This window comes from Benincasa hispida, chromosome 1, assembly GCF_009727055.1.
Source record: "Benincasa hispida cultivar B227 chromosome 1, ASM972705v1, whole genome shotgun sequence".
Lineage (NCBI taxonomy): Eukaryota > Viridiplantae > Streptophyta > Magnoliopsida > Cucurbitales > Cucurbitaceae > Benincasa > Benincasa hispida.
Window position 1 is genome coordinate 52,806,178 of NC_052349.1, and position 5,506 is coordinate 52,811,683.

The 5,506-nt window shown below is 25.9% G+C and overlaps 1 non-coding gene across 1 annotated transcript; it reads right to left on the minus strand.

The window, feature by feature from the left end:
- Positions 1-1,527: 1,527 nt before the first annotated feature.
- TRNAR-CCU lies at positions 1,528-1,600 on the minus strand. The gene has a single exon. It is a non-coding gene; the product is annotated as a tRNA-Arg (tRNA).
- Positions 1,601-5,506: the final 3,906 nt, after the last annotated feature.

A 5,506-nucleotide genomic window follows, 5' to 3' on the forward strand; every position in this document is an offset into this window, starting at 1 on the left:
GTTCAATCCTACTCAATTAGAGCTTGCTTTGAAAAATCATTGGGAGAATATTACAAGTCAACCCAATTGTGAGGCAATCATAATGTCACAAGAACCAATGACAAGAGCAAAAGCTAAGAGACTTCAAGAAAGATTAAACAATTGCTTCCAAGTTGAGTTTCTAACAAATGGTGAAGAGGTGCAACTTTTGACGCTTCAAAAGTCACTTGGACATCCAAGGATCATAATGAATCTAAAACTTTAGATTCATCCACATTTTTAATACTAGATGTATCAATTTATTTTAATGTTTTTACATTTGGTGAAGGTTCAGGTATGAAATTGATTGTGAACCTTTAATAAATGTAAAAACATTAAAATAAATTGATACATTTGTCTTAAATGATGTCGAGTCAAATCTAACTTATTTATATTATTATGTAAATGTCATGGTTGTAAAATATTAAAATTCAATTAAATGAATGTCTTAGTTAGCAAAATTTATATATTGTAAAATTATACTCGGTTTCAAATATACTAAAATTATTAGAATTAAAATACTATATAAACATGCATATCGTAAACATCAATACTAAAAAGTTGAAATATAAAAAAAGTAATATACATATCGAAAATTAAAATAATATATAAATTTAAATATTGGAGAATTTTTTAAAATTCAAAATTAAATAAAATATAAATATAACATGATTATTTTTGTAAATAGCAAAAGTTAATAAATAAAATATAAAAGATGGAAATAAATATAAAAGAAAAACAAAGAATAAAATAAAACTATACATCTTGGAAGTTGAAATTTGGAATATAAAAAATTAACATACATATTAAAAATTAAAATAATATACAAATCGAGAATTTTAAAATTAAAATAAAAATAAAATAAGAATATAGTAGAATTATCTTTGTGAATAGAAAAATTAATAAACAAACTAAACAAAATATTAACAATGGAAATAAATATAAAATTAAAAAAATAATAAAAGTACCAAGCTTGAGAGTTGAAAACACAACAGTGAAAAGGTAATTTAAACATGTATGACAACCAACAAGTGAAGGATGAGTTTTGATAAACAAAAAAAACAGTATTCTATAAAATAGAAATGAAACAGGGAGAAACTATTTATTGTAATTTCTTAAATTTGACCTTATTTTCATAAATATTTCTCAAATTATAGAAATAAGAAATGAGAACAGTTAAAAAATAACTTAGTTTCTTAGAAAATAGAAATGAAAACAAGAAACAGAAATTGAGAACGATATCGAACGGACGATAATAGTATATGTATCAGAATTTATTATTATTATTATTATTATTTGAAGAAAAGGATTATGTTTAAAATTAGAGATCAAATTTAACCCCAAAAAAAAAAAAGCTTGAAAGAGAACGTTGCAGAAAAATAGGAAATACATTGACATTCACCATTGAGACAAAAATGGAAAAGTGTCAAAGTCAACCGTTTCAATAAGACAAAAAAACAAAAAAAGAGAAAAAGAGAAAAAGAGAAAAAGAGAAATTCTAAATATGAACGCGCCAGGTAGGGGTCGAACCTACGACTTTCTGCTTAGGAAACAGACGCTCTATCCACTGAGCTACAGGCGCTTGTTGGAAAATGAATAACTTTTTTTGAATTACAAATATGTAATTCAAGTTACTTCATAATTTGATGAATTTATATAAATATGAAGTATTAAATAATAAATATTCAAAAATCAGTTTGAAAAAATAAATATAACATTTTGTGATTAAAGAATAAACTAATTATAATTATTAAAAAATAATCTCATAAAATATTAATCATAATGATAATTAATTACAACATATCTAATTTATTAATGAATTAATAATATTAGTGCATCCATTTTTTTTGGTTTATTATATATTTAATTAATTAATTTATGAATCTCGAGTAGTTAAATTCAATATTACAATTTAAAATTTAATATAATTTACTAAATTCTAAATTTAATATTCATATATTAATTAATTTTAATAATATAGAATAAAAGAATAAATTCATTTATTAAAAGGGGAGAGAGTGAGTATAAAGAAAATCTACCATTTTGAATGAGTATCATCCATGGATATAAGAAATGCATGAGAATAACTTATTCTCATGCTAAAGCTTAAAAACTTTATTAAAACGTGGGGTTGTTTATCCCTTACCCACTTCCACTCATCCCAATTCCCTCCATCCAAACACCCTCTTAGGATTGAAAACAAGGGCACAGTAGCACTGGGGGCATTCCCCATTCTTGTCCCCACGAGGGAACCAATCCCCATCCGCATCACTATCCCCAAAAATTGAAGTCGAGGATGAGGACAAGATTTCTCCGTTAGGAAATTTGTCCTTAAAAAATACTTACCGTTATTAATCTCATATATTGGTTGAATATATGAATAATTTTTTTATTAAAAGAAAGTTAATAAGTTAATTTAAAAAATCGAAAAGTAAAAAATTTAAAAAATTGTATTACTTTTACATCACAGTAAGTAAAAAATTAAATAAAATAAAATGAATAATGAGTACATAATTTAAAAAATAGTAAATTTTTCGAAGTTTCTTAAAATTTTATATAAATGAAATATATTTAACGTATTAATATTAATATTTATAATTTTATAATTTTATATTTTTATATTTTTTAAAAATATATTAAAAAACTAAACAGGGCGAGGTTGGGGTACGGGGCGGTGATATTCTTCTCATCCCCGCTTATTTTAATCCCTGGTTTGACCACTATCCTCGATTAAATCGAGGGTTCCCCGCCTCGTTTCTTTGCAAACCCCCACCATTCTCTGCCAATCATAAAAATTAGAACATTTGGCAAACATATTCACTTTAGACTATGAAACATTAATACTGAATGGAGGGATGAAATTAGAGATGTCTACTGGGCGGGGCAGGAACGGGGAAGGTTTTCTCGTCCCCATCTCTGCCCCCTATTTCATTCTCTGTCCCAGTGAAATTCTCTACGGGGATCGGGGCAGGAAAGGTTTCCCCGTCCCCGTCCCCATCCCCGCTCCCCCGTCTCTGCGAAATTCCCCGCAGGGATCGGGTTCCCTATAGGAAAAATTTCCCCGTTTGTTTTTTTAATATATTAATTTTAGCAATTTTGTTTATTCTCAATTAAATAAAATTACATATATTAAATGATTTCCAATAAATTTTTCATTAAAAGAAAATAGTATAAAAATTCATTATAAAGATAATACTATGTGTAAAAATATAACTTAATCTTATAATTTCTAAAAATTAAAATTTAAATATACAATATCATAGTCAAGCTTTCCATTTCAATACTATAACATTGATGGCTTAAGGTAGAAAATGTTTTAGAAATGTATTAAAGTACGAAAAGGTTGAAATGAAAATTAGAAAATAATTTTTTTTTTCTTTTGCAAAGGGATTGTAATTAAAGTGTGGGGTGGGGAATTGAACATAGTTCAAGGTCGATAGTACAAACACTCTCAGTTGAACTACGCTCAATTGACAATAACTAACTTTTTATATTATAATTTTTTTTAAAATGTATATAGAAAAAATAATAATTATTATTGTTATAAACTCATATTCTATTATTATTATTATTATTATTATTATATTCACCGTGACAGGGACGGAGAATATAATTTTCGTCCCATGGATTCGTTCAAGTACGCCTTAAATACGTGTCATATTCGTCTTTTAGCAGATCTTTTTTTTTTTTTTTTTATAATTTTAGAGATACAAGTATCTTGTGTGTCCATGGATACACTGCTATATTTTTTTAGGTTTAAATAAGAAAAAAAAACCATCCAATCAAAATCTTCAAAAAAGAAAAAGAAACGAAACAAAAACTAAGAAATACCATGCTATTGTTGTCAATGTGTTAGTCGGAGAAGAGTATATATGGAGTCCGGCGAAAATAGAAAATAATATGTGATGCCGGCAACCACGGAGAAGGATGTGTGTTGACCATGGAGAAGCATGTGTATTATAGCCGACGATTAGAGAAGGAAAAAAGAAAAAGCGTACTGGGAAGATGAAGGCCTTAAGGGAGATGAAGGGTTGTGGGATTGAATAGGCCTGAGCGGAGATCAAGAGGAAGGCGTGAAGAAAAAGAAAAGATAAAAATAAATCTGAAAAAGCCATAATTTATGAGATTGAATAGATATTCCTTTTTATTTTTTATGTGTGTGTCAATTTATCTTCATCTTTTTAATTGTTTATTGTTTATTTGTTTTTTAAAGATTTTTTTTAAATCTTAAATTAGTTCATTTCAATTAATTTCAAATTTTACTCTTAGTTTGAGATGAATTTAATTTAGATTCAAAGTATGTTGGATTAAATTAACGATTAGAATAAAATGTATTAAATTTAGTATTTTTATGCTTCGGTAGATTACATTTAGTGTTTTTCTTTATATTCAATATATATATAATGTATCATTAGAGGTATCCATATTTTAATTTTTTAAAAATTGATGAATTGTCATATCTGATCGTATACATATCACATATCCATATTCGTATATGTGCTTCTTAGTTTTTAGATTAATTTGAGATTGTTTACTTTCAAAATAATTATTGGTAGTTTTATTTTTTTTAGCAAAATTAGATATGATATAAAGTAAAAATAATATTTGATAAATTTAAATTTTAAACTTCAAAATCATAATATTTAGTAAATGAAATGAATATATCAATTAATGACTTAAAACAGGCACGAAGGCATTGGTATAGAAGATTTGATTTTATTATTAAATTTGACTCCAAAAGAAGCAACTATGACTCATAACTTTATTCTAAAGATATAAACAACGAGTACAAAAATTTTATTTTTATGGGTATTTACAATAGATAACATTTTTAATGATAGTAATCAAATACATAATATTTTTAGATCTAACAAAGTCTATCAGCGATACATTTCTATCGTTGATAGATTTTTACTAGCAAGATGGTCTATCACTAATAGACTATCCAAATTTTGTCATATTTGTAAATTATTTTACATATGCTATATCTACTAATACTTTGGATTTGATTGCTATATGTGCAAATATCTCTACTTTTATATGTTGATGATATGTTGTTGACAATCAAAGCATCACTTACCAAAGAATTCAACATGAAGGATCTTGACATGACTAACGCTTCGTTTAGGGTTATGATGTTAGATGAAGGATGTATTGTTTAGGGATATTTCCATCCACTCATGATTTTCCAATCATGAAGGATCTGATTGCTGTAACTTTCAAAATAATTGCTGTTAGTATGGCTTCCTGAAAAATCATATGTGGATGGAAGTAAAATAGTCTTTGGTAAATTTTATTTTTAAATTAGAAAACGAGTTATGATGTTAGATAAATTAATACTAAATTAGTGTAATTTAATTATATGAACCAAAGTAGATTTATTATTTTAGTTACTTTCACATTGATAATCAATTTATAATTTATTATAATAATATATGTATTTTAAATTTTATATGATTTGAATTTCAACCAAGGGTGTGTTTGGTAG